This window comes from Asparagus officinalis, chromosome 4 (assembly GCF_001876935.1).
Source record: "Asparagus officinalis chromosome 4, Aspof.V1, whole genome shotgun sequence".
In the NCBI taxonomy this organism is placed as follows: domain Eukaryota; kingdom Viridiplantae; phylum Streptophyta; class Magnoliopsida; order Asparagales; family Asparagaceae; genus Asparagus; species Asparagus officinalis.
The window spans coordinates 124821380-124835738 of NC_033797.1; the positions used below are offsets into that span (position 1 = coordinate 124821380).

Consider the following 14359-nt stretch of genomic DNA (forward strand, 5'->3'; position numbering starts at 1 on the left):
GAATATGCATATGTTAGAAGGACAATCCACAACTAGGCCACCTCTCTTCACCGGGAGTAATTTTGCTTATTGGAAGGCTAGGATGAGAATTTATCTTCGTTGTATTGACCTTGACATCCTAGGGCTTATTGAAAAGAAATATGTAGAGAAATCCAAAGTTGAGAACATGTCCGATGATGAAAGGCACCTTGCCAATCTCAATGCTAAGGCTATGAACGCCTTAATTTGTGGTCTTTCCCCTAATGAATACAATAGAGTCTCCACGTGTGCAACCGCATACGAAATTTGGGAAAAATTATGTGTCACACATGAGGGAACACCCCAAGTTAAGGAGTCTAAGATTAGTGGACTTATGCATGATTATGAGCTATTCAAAATGCTTCCAAATGAATCCATTGATGCTATGTTTTCCCGTTTTACTAATATCATCAATGAATTACATGGTTTAGATAAGCAACTATCTATTCAAGAGATGAACTACAAGATACTTCGTTCCTTAACTCCGGCATGGGAGCCCAAGGCTACGGCCATCGAGGAGGCTCATGACCTCACTACATTAGCTCTTGATAGTCTTATCGGAAAGCTCAAAGTGCATGAAAAGAAGCTCAAAGGGAAGGAGAAGGAGGAAGTACCATCACGTGAAGTTTAGGAACCATCACCAAAGTTGAAGACTATAGCTCTCAAAGGAGCTAGTGACAACTCATCTTCGTCATCGGAGAGTGAAGTAGATTTTTCTAGAGAAGTGGCTCATCTCTCTAGAAGAATCTCTAGACTTATAAAAATGAACAAAAAATTCAATCCCCGATCTAATAACAAGTTTTCATCTCGTGTAGGAAAATGTTTTGAGTGCAATGAACCGGGTCACATCGCTAAGGATTGCCCCAAGCTCAAGGAGAAGTACATGAAGTACAAGAAGAAGAAGGCTATGTATGCCGGATGGGAAGAATCCGAACCAAGTGATTCGGATAGCGATGAGGAGGGAGCCAAACTTGCCCTTCATGACCCAAATGTTTGTTTCATGGCAAATGAACATGAGGTAATATCCGAGGCCGAAAGTGAATCTTTCTATATGCAATGTGATATAGCTATGGCATTAGAGGAGTTGAACTTTGAATTTAAACGAATGTCTAAAGAATACTCCTCTTTCAAAAAGTTGCATGTCTCTTGTGATATTAAGCTTGAACAACTAACAACCTCTCTTGCTCTAAAAGATGAATTGCTAGGAGATCTCGATTTCGAAAATAAACAATTAAGATCAAAAATTGAAAGATTAGAAATTGAAGGTTGTAGGACTAGACCCACTCATGTCTATGCCAATCACCATGGTAGAAATAGGTCTTATGGCTCTCACACTCGTGCATACAAAAGAAACTTTGTATGTACTTATTGCATGAGACATGGACACATTTCTACTCATTGTAGAGTTAAAGACAATGAAGATTTTTATGGTTTAATATGGGTACCCAAAGGCACCAAAACTACTAACCACCAAGGACCCAAGACATGGGTACCTAAAGCTACAACACCTTCGTCTTCTTCTTTTGTAGGGGACGTCACGGCAACGACGTAAGGAAATGTGGTACCTTGATAGTGGTTGCTCACATCATATGACGGGCAACAAAGAGTTATTTGCAACCCTATCAAGGATTGAAGGAGGCAACGTCTCCTTCGGTGGTGGTGAGAAAGGTAAAATCATTGGTATAGGTTCTATTGGTAAGAAACCCTCACCCATTATTGAAGATGTCTATTTAGTAAGTGGTTTGAATCATAATCTTCTTAGTATTAGTCAACTAAGTGACAAAGGTTTCGATATTTCTTTTAAACCGGATAAATGCATCATTAGTATGAATGGAGAAATTGTTTTTGTTGCATATCGCAAGTCTAATGTTTATATCTTTGAGATGAATGAGTTATTGAATCAAGATGTGAAGTGTCTTGCGGCCATTGATGAAAACCCTTGGATTTGGCACAAGAGACTTGGACATGCAAATATGGAGTTGATATCAAAATTGTCTAAGAAGAATCTTGTGAAAGGGCTACCTAACTTGCACTTCATAAAAGATACAATTTGTGAGGATTGTGCCAAAGGTAAACAAACAAAATCCTCTTTCAAATCCATCCATGAGGTATCAACTTCTAAACCTTTGCAACTATTACATCTTGATTTATTTGGTCCTATGCGTGTCACTTCTCTTGGAGGAAAACACTATGTTTTTGTGATTATTGATGATTTTTCTCGTTTTACATGGACAATTTTTCTTGCAAAGAAAAATGATTGTTTTGAAGAATTTGCTAATCATATTAAGAGAATTGAAAATGAAAAAGAGTTGAAAGTTGTTAAAATTAGAAGTGATCATGGTGGTGAATTTCAAAATGAATTCTTCTATGATTTTTGTGCTCATCATGGTATAACTCATATGTTTTCCGCTCCGAGAACACCACAACAAAATGGTGTTGTTGAAAGGAAAAATCGCACCATACAAGAGATGGCACGCACTATGTTAAACTCTTTTGATTTACCAAAATATTTTTGGGCGGAAGCCGTTAATACGGCATGCCATGTTTTGAATCGAGTTTTGATTAGACCAAAGCTTAAGAAAACTCCTTATGAACTTTATTATGGGAAAACTCCTTTCATTGGCTATTTTCGTGTTTTTGGTTGCAAATGTTTCATTTTAAATACGAAAGACCACCATGATAAATTTGATTCCAAAATTGATGTTGGTATTTTCTTGGGATATGCACCTCGAAGTAAGGCTTATAGGGTCTTCAATAAACGAAGCCTCGTTGTTGAAGAATCTATAAACGTTACTTTTGATGAGACTAATGTTTGCTCTCGAGTTATTTTGCCTAGAAAAGATGATGATGAGGATATTGAGGGAGGATTGGACTTCTTGCAAATAAATGACACTCCCTCCATAGAAGCTCATAAAGATATAGATAGCTCTCAAGATCAAGTTGAACCTCGAAAAGCTTGGAAATTCACATCAAATCATCCAAAGGAGCAAATCATTGGGAGTCCTTCAAAAGGAGTTATTACTCGCTCAAAAGCCTTGAGTGAGTGTGGTAACATTGCATTCTTATCTCACATAGAACCTAAAAGAATTAATGATGCTTTAAATGATGAATTTTGGGTTTTAGCTATGCATGAAGAATTAAACAATTTTCAAAGAAATGAAGTTTGGAAGTTAGTTCCTAGACCAAATAATGCTAGTGTTATTGGTACAAAATGGGTTTTTAGAAACAAACTTGATGAACATGGCATTGTTACTAGGAATAAAGCTCGTTTGGTTGCCCAAGGATACAATCAAGAGGAGGGCATAGACTATGATGAAACCTTTGCACCGGTTGCAAGGTTGGAATCTATTAGGATGTTTTTGGCATTTGCTAGTTTCAAAAATTTTAAACTCTTTCAAATGGATGTTAAAAGTGCCTTCTTAAATGGTTTTATAGAAGAGGAAGTGTATGTTGAGCAACCCCCCGGTTTTATTGATCATGATTTTCCAAACCATGTTTACCGGGTACACAAAGCTTTATATGGGTTGAAACAAGCTCCTAGAGCTTGGTATGCTCGCCTCTCTAGTTTTCTTGTTGAAAATGGTTTTTCAAAAGGAACAATTGATAACACTCTTTTTGTAAGAAAAAGGAAAAATGATTTCATTTTAGTTCAAATATATGTGGATGACATTATTTTCGGTGCTACTAATGAATCCTTGTGCAAGGAATTTTCTAAAGTTATGCAGGATCACTTTGAGATGAGTATGATGGGAGAGCTTACATTCTTTCTCGGGCTCCAAGTCAAGCAAACTAAGGATGGGATCTTCATTTCACAAAGCAAGTATGCAAAGGAATTGGTGAAGAAATTCAAGTTGGAGAATTCCAAGCATGCGCCTACTCCCATGAGTACTAGTGTTAAGCTTGATGCGGATGAGAGTGGTGAAGATGTGGACCAAAAACTATACCGAGGTATGATAGGTAGTCTTCTTTATCTCACCGCTAGTAGACCCGATATCATGTTTAGTGTGTGTGCATGTGCACGTTTTCAAGCATCTCCTAAAGCATCTCATTTAATTGCCGTTAAAAGAATCATTAAATATGTTAATGGTACTTTTAATCTTGGCTTGTTTTATCCCAGAAGCACTTCTTTTGATTTATATGGTTTTTGTGATGCCGACTTTGCCGGATGTAAGGTAGATCGCAAGAGTACTAGTGGAACATGCCAATTCTTAGGAAATTCCCTTGTTTCTTGGGCTTCCAAGAAACAAAATTGTGTTGCATTGTCCACTACGGAAGCGGAATACATTGCCGCCGGCTTATGTTGTGCTCAAGTTTTATGGATGAAACAAAGTCTAGTTGACTATGATTTGCATTTCCAAAATATTAAAATCTTTTGTGATAACACAAGTGCTATAAATATTTCCAAAAATTCGGTTTTGCATTCTAGAACTAAGCATATTGACGTGCGCCATCATTTCTTACGCGATCATGTAGAGAGACAAGATGTATCCCTAGTATTTGTTGACACAAAATCTCAACTAGCGGATATATTTACTAAGCCTCTTGGAGAGGATGATTTTTGTCGCATAAGAAATGGTTTGGGCTTATGCACTATGTGAAAGTTCTACATTGCTTGCTTGACTAGTTGTATTTTGCATTTAGTATTTCTCTTTACCCCATTTTTTATGGTGACAAAGGGGGAGAGAAATCTCCTTGTTTACATGAAGCTATTGGGACTTACACACATGTTTTCTTTCTTAAACTTTTAAGCCGTTTTCACAAAACCTTATTTTTCACAAATACGAGAACCTATCTGCAAAATTCTTTCTTCAAACAGTTTGTTTTTAGTATCAAAAACATTTTACAAAGTTTCAGATTTTTCAGAGGTCAAATAAATATTCTACAAATATTTTAACTTGGTCAAAAACATGTTTTCCAGCATATGTCAGAAAGCGGTCGACCGGATCGGTCGACCGCACATATCATCTTTTCTTACTGGTTTCCAGAGAGGTCGTCGGTCGACCGGGCCGGTCGACCGAATTCTCGATTTTTATATCGGTCGACCGATCCGGTCGACCGACAGTGTTTCTGCTGGTTTTCTTATTTTTCTGAAGCAGCTCACGGTCGACCGAAATTTTCGGTCGGTCGACCGACGTGTTTTTCGGTCGACCGAACGATATTTCGGCCGACCGCTTTTGTTTTCTTCAGTCAACACGAGATTTCTTTTTAAACGGTCTTTTATTTTCGATTGTTGTGCTTTCACTCTTTCGTGCTTGGCTCAGTCTGAGCTAAGACTCTGTAAAGGGGATTATCTTCCTAAATAGGAAGATTGGGTTTGGTTTTAAAATTGTTTTAATCTATTCTATAAAAACCCTACAGCTGCTTCTTCTTCTTCCTTTGAGCCAAACGTTTGAAAAACCAGAGAGAGTATTTTCTGTTTCTGCTGAGAAAATTTTCAAATCAGTCCTGCTTTCTTCTCTGTGGTTTTGTGTGAGCTCACCTCCCAGCTTCAGAAATTTGTTCTCTTTGCCATAGGAGCTTTGTAAGAGAGAGTTCTACATCTGTTATCTTGTGCTGTGTAGTTGAGATCTTGAGTAAGATCTACTGTGAGGGAGTGATCTGTTGAGATCAAACTGTGTAGTGAGAGAGATCGTGTGGGATCGCTGTGTAGACGAAGTTCCGGCTTCCAAACCGGCTGTGTAGTGGATTTCTCCTCGAGAGTGGGGAGCGGGGACGTAGGCCAGAGGGCCGAACCTCGTTAACACATCGCGCGTCAAGGATAACGATTCCTAACCCTCTCTTATTTACCTTGTTTGCATCTATTTACCGTGAATTGCTTGTTGTGTGTTTTAAACTGCATATTAGAGCCTTTTGACCCTAATCACCCCCCCTCTAGGGTCCAACAGCTGTCATGCTTTAGAGGTTCCTTTCTTATTCTTCTGAAAGATCATAGTCTTTGTCTCCTACGAAATAGTGGTGTCAACTACCTCTCGCACTAAACGAAATTGTCTAGAGACAAGGTAGCGGTGAAGGCTTGGACGAAGCCCTATTAAAAATATCTGAGCTTGATGCTCTCCTGTCTGCCACATGCTCATGATTCAAAGAAAGCTTATGAATCTGTTCTCGTAGTCAGCTACGGATATGTCCCCCTGCTCTAATCTGGATAGCTCTAACTCTTTCCACGAAAGAGATGTATTGCTCATCAAAAAGGTATATGAAGTCCTCCCAAGTAAGTATCATCCACTGCTCAGGTATGAATTTAATCCTACACCATCCGCCGGCATTACCCTTAAGACTAAAAGCTGCCAATCGCTGCTTCCGGACGGAGTCCACATCAAGTAGGTCAAGAATATTTCCTACATATTCCTTCTACTAGTGGGCTACAAGTGAGTCTGATGATCCCTAAAATTTTGGTGCCCTTATCTTCTGGTATCTCTCAACTAGGTTGAGCCAAGTCTCTTACTCCTTAGTTCTATCGGCAACTGGTGGTGGTGTAACTCTTGGTGTAACCTCAAGGGATTCCTCTATAGTAGGTATAACTGGTATGAGTGGTGGTGGAACCACAGGTGATGGTGCAACTAGTGGAATCTGGTTCACCAATTGCTCCTCGATCGCTACTAGCCTAGATGCAATAGGTACCATGAGGTCTATTAAATACTACAGAGCCTGTTGCGACTAAGATATGGCCTGCTACGGATCGGGTGTAGCCTGTTGCAGCTCGGGTGTACTCTGCCTAACTCTCTATGTACGGGATCCTCTCTATCCACGTCCACGTCCGACTATCTATAAATTTTCAGGAAGAGAGCTTACAAGTCACAGTAAATGAGACCTCAGGTAAAAACATATATAACATATAGCAATAAGAAATACGTATCACATGTTATTCACGCAAATACTTTATAATAAATGTAAGATAGTCATAAAAAAATTTCCAAAACTTTAGAGTTATACGTATAACATCCTCACTCATTCTAGGAGTTTCTAGCGGACTCTATACATGATTTCTAGGAAACTCAATCATAGCTACACGACTCGACACGGGATGATCCTAAGGATGTTGGAACTAGAGCTTTGATACCTACTGTGACACCCATGTTTTCATACATGGCTGCAGTCCAAGGTTAACCCAGAGATGACAAACCAGCCATGCACCCACATCGTGCAACAACATGTTTCACGATCATAATAATATCTCTCTAGTGGAATCAATAACAAATGCAGGTACAAAATAGGCAAAATATGAGTAATAGATGCAATAAACATGATATTGAAAGAAATATCCAAATAAACATACTCATGTCCCAACTGAATAAAAACAAAGTACAACTAATGTCTGAAATAAATATGAAGTAACTTAATACATAGAGTCAAATGAAAACAAAGTGAGGCACTCAGCCTTCTCAAAATGAAATACAGGTCTAATGATCAACTAAACCATAAATAAATGACCGTGGAGTATCAACTATAAAAAAATAAGCGACAGCGACTATGTTGTAAATCCATCAACCTGCGGCTCTCTAAATCTCTGATCCGCTGCTTAAAAAGAAGGAAAAACAAAAATGAAAACAACAATAGCGTAAGAGCGCTTTAGCAAGATCATCTCCATCCTTCCCAAGGGGAAGGGCTCCGAAATGTGATATAGGCTCTATCTATTATGCATAGTCTACCTAAATTATTTATCTTGTATCTAAATGAGATTAATATTTAGAAACCCACAACACGAGACGTAGTACGTCGAGTGAAATAATCCAAACAACGAAACCTTCATGTATATACCATATGTCTCAAATTTTGAATTGCTAAATATCGATTCCAAACTAAGAATATAAGATAAAGGAAAACAATACAGAAAAGTAAAGTTGCTACAATATCATAAATATCGATCATATAACTCGCGCTACCCTTGGGTAGATAATGTAGATACAAGAACTAAATCTCCGGTAACTCCCAAACGCGAAGTAATCCGGTAATAATATAACTTAGCAATGAATCGTATTTATAAATGGCTTTCGCAAAAGATTCAGAATAGCAGATATATCACACTATAATATCTCATAAGTCTTTATAACTCATTGCATTATCATGTAGAATGGACTACTAAATCAAGCATCCTAAATATGTACATAGCTCATTAGTCTCATCGCATCACTGTGCAAGACAGACTACCACATCAGGTATCCTAGAAGTATAATTCTCTAGCCTCATCGCACCACCGTTCAGGATGGACTACCAAATCAGGTATCCTAAAATCACGACTCAATGGCTTGTACTAACAGCATCAAAGCACTATCCCAAATAATACTGAGCTGTGCTCATCAACAATATCCATACATGCATAAGTATTATAATTAATTGTTAATTCAAACATGATCAAAACAATACATGTAATAATCCTCTTCGGGGTATCCGTAAATGTGTTTTGACTCAATTCGTGTACATCCATGGTTGCACGTGTATCGTCCTATGGATCGAACCCCGGGTTCACAATTAAATGTACAAAAACAAAACACTTCAAACAAATAAAATAAAGTGCACGTAAGAAAAACTCTATCGGTCGACCGATAGTTCCTTACTGGTTGACTGACCAGAGAGGATTCAGAAAAATCCTGGACTAATCAAACAGTTTTATTCTTAGGTTTTGTTTTCTATAACTTTTCTTAGTCGCATATTTTGTTAGCAAGCATGTAAAACAAGATTTGAACTTTTAGAATTTATTAGCAATGATTAATCTTAACATGTTACAAACTCTTGAATTAACTAAATAGGGATTAACATCCTATTAACCAAAATTCTCGAATAAATACATATTTTATCAACTTATATGATCACCACTTGATACAAAACTCATGAATAACATCAACTGGGATTTATTTAACCAAGATAAATCACTTGTATGCATGGATCTAGGGTTTAGTAATTAAACTAGTCAAATTCTTGTTTATTTTGACAAACTAATGCATATTAACCAAAGCTAAACGGTAATTAACATGTTAAAGTAAAATCCTATGATCATGATCATGTGCTAAACAAATTACAGAAAAGATTTCTACTATTTATAGCTTGATTTAAGTTTTAAACATCATAAGTTAAATTCTAATATACTAGATTATCATAATAAACACATAAAACTTGATTTTCTAAACTAGGGGAAGGTTTGGACAGAGGTGATCTTGCCTCAAACATCGTATTGAACTCCCAAACACGTGCGTGCAAGATTCCTCTTCACCAAGCTCGCTAATCCCGCCTTCCTCTCGATAAACACCTCAGGTAAACTCATAAAAACTCACAGATTAGGGTTAATGTTTGAGAGGGAAGGTGGCTACTGATAAAACACGTGAAAATATAGGAAAAAAGGGTTTAAAACGAGTATATATACTATCGTACATAACTCGGCCCAAAGCGAAACCAAAGCCGACCCGAACATAAACCTGCACGAGCTAGGAGCCCGTCGGTCGACCCGTCACAATCAATCGGTCGACCGGTGGGGTATCATCGGTCGACCGATCGGCCAAGGCCGGTCTACCGACTAGAATGCAATGAAGGACTTGTGCATGTTTCGCTCCTAAATTCTTATATACACACTTATATACACACTTATATGTATTTAATCGATCTCAAATCGATTTCTAATATACTCAACCATTAATAAATGATATTTATCACAATATTACTCATTTATTAATATTTATTACTATGTATCAAAAATTACGGGGTTTTACATTTCTCTATTTAAACTACTAACATTGTTTTACACTAGCCCATGTGGGACTAAAGTGGGGGTGTCACAACGATGAAATGAGAAGTGCTGCTCGACAAACCTACAATGATCTCCTTACCTCTGAGCTTAAATCTGAGTTATCTCATCTCTTTGATCCAAAATTCCTAGAAAGCCTTCGAGCTATCTCAACCAAAAAGCCATATAACCTCACATTAATGTCTTCTCAACCTCAGAAAAACCATTATCATCTTCAAGCATAATCACGGATCAAATCTTAGTGTTGGACCAGGTTAAACCCATAGAGAACACCATACCACAACCCACAAATCCCAAAAACACATTCCAGCTCTGTCACATCGAATGCTCTGGACCCTTCTGTTATACACAAAGGGCCTGTTTGTTTCGTTTTCCCCAGAATCCAAAACCCATTTTCCTTCACTTTTTCACTTTCCCCCACTTTTCAAAACCTACTTTTCTTCACTTTCTCCACTTTCCTCCAATAATATTGTGACAACTCATCCCACCACATCTCATTTCATACTTTTAAAAATAAACAAAACACAAGAAATGAGTCACATCAATCAACTCATCTAACTCACTTTCCCCCACTTTTCTTCGTTTTCTATCATCTTTAAAAATTACTCACATCATCCAATAATATGGTGACAACTCATCACATCCCATTAAAATTTCCTTCCATCACTTTCCTCCAAAAAAACAAGGATTGTGGAGGAAAACTCATCTCATCTCATCATCCAATAATATGGTGACAACTCATCTCATCTCATCTCATCTCATCTTTTTTCCCAAACTTTTAAGAATGAACCAAACACAAGAAAAAAATCTAAACAAGGAAAGTGGAGGAAAACATCAAAAATTACTCACATCAACCAATAATATAGTGACAACTCATACTTTCCCCCACTTTCTTTTATAGTTTTGACGAACCAAACCTCTGAAAGTGAAGGAAAACGTCAAAAAATATTTTCTTTTCCCCCACTTTCCCCCACTTTCTGTAATTTTTTGCGAAACAAACAGGCCCAAAGCTTCCAATTCCATCAATGCATCAAATCCAATGCCTCCATCTAGTGAATCTTTGGACATCTCTATGATCACCCAAAATTTCAATCCACCAACTTCACTTCATATCCATTCACACTCTCAAAGCGAACCCATTAAACACATCCACGTGATCACACCCTGTACAAGCACCGAGTCATTTATTAAACTGTACTTCTTATCCTTCAGTTGTTTTTCCCAAACCCCTAACCAAAAAATCCCCGCCACTAACAAAGACTTCAGCCCCACCAAATTGAAAACCAAACTTCAACACCTTATTGAAAACCAAAATTAAAACCAGCTCTAAAGCTGCTACATTTGTCTTTTTAGAAGAAAAATCAAATAATCCTCCATCTCTCAACAAAACAAATATCCCCATCAACTCCTCAAACTCCCCTCCAGAAAATATCGAAAATGAATCCCTCCAAATTGAGTAATTAACATCCCTCCCCTTCAAACTCCAAAATGCTAAAGCTCAAGTCAAACCTGAATAAACTCCTCTTTTAGGCTCCATTCCTAGTTCCCCCCAACAGCTCCTATCCAAACACCTCAAAGAACCAATAGCATATGAAACCTCATAATCTAAGCGACCTAAAACACTTGGTTCTGGTCAGAGCCTCGCTTCATCACAAAATGGTCCCAACTTTTCTCTTCATGCGGCTACCACATTTAGCCCGCACGTGACCAAATGAGACTTCTAGCTTGGAATTGTTGAGGAGGGAGGAGTACATCGACAATCCAAAAATATCTACTACTCCACCGAAAATCATCTTATTCCTATATTATTTTCCTCTCCAAAACAAAGTGCAACAAAAATCACCTTGATCGTCTACTACATCTCCTCCCATTACTCGATTCCTGCTTTGGGCCTGTCCTATAGCCTCTACCTACTATAAAAATAGCCCTATAGCTATGACAATCTCTTCTTGTTCTTGTAACTATATTATTACCGAATGCTCCCAACCCATGCCATAGACTCTGGTGTGTGTCTATGGAGCGGCCGCTAGAAAGGATAGGAAATTCCTTTGGTTTGAAATCCTCACCCTCAGCTCTTCCTTCACTGAACCTTGGCTGTGTATTGGTGACTTCAATGCCAACCTTAAATCTGATGAAAATTTTAGGGGCAATATCCCATCAACTTCGGACCTCAAAGACTTCAAGGATTTCGTCTATGATGCCACCCTTATGTGTTAGGGTTTTTTGTTCAAACCCGTGATGTGATTTGGAAATAGAAATGAGAGAGAAAGAAACAATCACAAACATACAAGATTTTACGTGGTTCACTTCTCAATATGAGAAGCTACGTCCATGGCCACTACAGGAGAAAATTCACTATTTTCATCTTAATTACAAGTTGCCCTAATCACCTCTTTAATAACTTTAGAGGTTAAAACAAAACAGAATTCAAACAGGTCAAAAAAACCGATCTTGGTCTCTCTCCTAAGTAAAAGAAAATCTAAGAGAAAAGCATTTAGAGTGGAAGCTCGATGGATAAATCGCCCCAACTTTATCAAGATAATCATTGAGCCATAGTCTATTCATGCACTCCTCCCGCACAAAGCTTCTTAACATTAGAAAAGAAGTTCTCAAATGGAAGGCTAAGGAATTTGACTCATCCCATGTGAATATTGATCATATCCGGAGTGAAATTACTTTAGTCCAATTACTTCCTCCCTTAGATGCTTACATCGCCAAAGAAAAAGACCTCCATATTGCTCTAGAAAATATCCTAAGTGATGAAGAGCTTCATTGGAGACAGTGCTCGAGGGTGCAATGGTCCATCAGCAAGGATAGAAACACATCTTTTTATCACCTTTACACCAAAAACAAAGCGAAAATCAATAGGATCTCAGCTGTCTTGAAATCTGATAGTTCCATATCGATAGATGAGGTGTTATTGATGATGAGTTTGTCTTGTTCAGTCAACCAACTTTGATCTACATCCACGAGGCAACAATATGAGAAATCTAATATGTATCAGGAAAAACTATAAGAGGAACCACTCAATTATCGTCTCTCAATTTCTCAACCTCACATACATAATCAACTCTCATATTCTCTTCAAAACCCACTCCTTATAATCTCTTAAACGGACACAGTCCGTGAAGCCCTCTCTCAATATTGTAATCTTTTGCACGGACAAAGACTACGAAACCCTCGCCTCTCGCACAATATTCTTAAATTAGGCAACGCCCTGTGCTAACCCTACATTGCAAGAATATTGGCTCTCTTCCCTTTCTTTGGTTTTTCCTCCAGCAATAAAAGAAAATATATAGGGTAATCAAAACCCTACTCTAGCCCATTATGATGAGACCCAATCTCCTAATCATGATAGATCTCTAACCCTATCTAATTTTTATGAAGTTATATAAAAAATCAAAGACACAATCCTAACATTTGTCACCTACTTTGGAAACCTCTACATGTCCTCGAGTGTTGATAGCCTTAATCATCTTAGATTCTGGACCACTCAACATTTAGCCCATCATGGGCACTCAACCATCTCTGCAATTCCTGATCCTTCCACTATCCAAAACACCCTCGCATCCATGTCTCCCCTCAAAACACCGGGTACTGATGGTCTTCCAGTTCTTTTTTTCAAAAAACTTAGGACTTTACTGGCCCTGATCTTATCAAGGTTGTCCAAGATTTCTTCATAAATCATTGTTTACTCGAAGGTCTCAACCACAACCATATTGCTCTCATACCAAAAAAGACCGATAGTATCTCTCCAAATGATTTCCGACCCATTAGCTTAACAATATTGCCAACAAAACCATCACCAAAATCCTTTCTAATCGAATCAAACCTCAGCTCAAATCCCGCATCTCTCCCTTCCAAGGATCATTCATTGAGGGGAGAAGCATAACTAATAACATCCTCTTAGCAAGAGAAATTTTTCCACCACCGCAAATCCACCCAAGCTAAACTGGGTTTCTTCGCTCTCAAACTTGACATGTTGTAAGCCTTCGACTGGATCTTGTGGCCGGTGTTAGATCATATTTTATTTCTAATGGGTTTTGATAATAATTTCAGGTCCCTAATTCACTCATGTGTTGTTGATGTCTCATTCTCAATGTTAATCAATGACAGCCATGATGGTTTCTTTAATGCCACAGGGGTCTTCGTCAGGGCAGCCCTCTGTCCCCTTTCCCTTTATCTCAGTCATGGAGGCTCTTTCTCGCATGCTTGGAAAAAATCTTCAACTTGGGCTTATCAAAGGGCTCACACTATCAAATAGTGAGATTCCTCTCACTCAGCTCTTTTTTGCTGAGGATATTCTCTCATTTGGCACTTGCTAGGAATTGGAGTGTAGAGTGATCAAAGCTACTTTGGCCACCTTTGGCACAATCTCTGTTCAGGTTATTAATTATGAAAAATCATCCATCCATCTCAGTCATGTCGCCGATAATCACACTAGAAGAAAGGTTCTCTAAATTTTCAATGTGGTCAAGATAAGCTTGGATAATAAATATTTGGGCTTGTTGAAATTCTGAACTGAGTAGTGAAGAAAAACTTTGGCTAAGGCTAGTATGATAGAGAATTAGAGAGAGAGATCTAGAAGAAGATAGAGAATTTGGTGCT

At 38.1% G+C, this 14359-nt stretch overlaps 1 long non-coding RNA gene across 1 annotated transcript; it reads left to right on the forward strand.

Annotated features, from left to right (window-relative positions):
* Positions 13199 to 14359, forward strand: LOC109836133. Its single transcript, XR_002245847.1, has 2 exons — positions 13199 to 13735; positions 13811 to 14359. It is a non-coding gene; the product is annotated as an uncharacterized LOC109836133 (long non-coding RNA).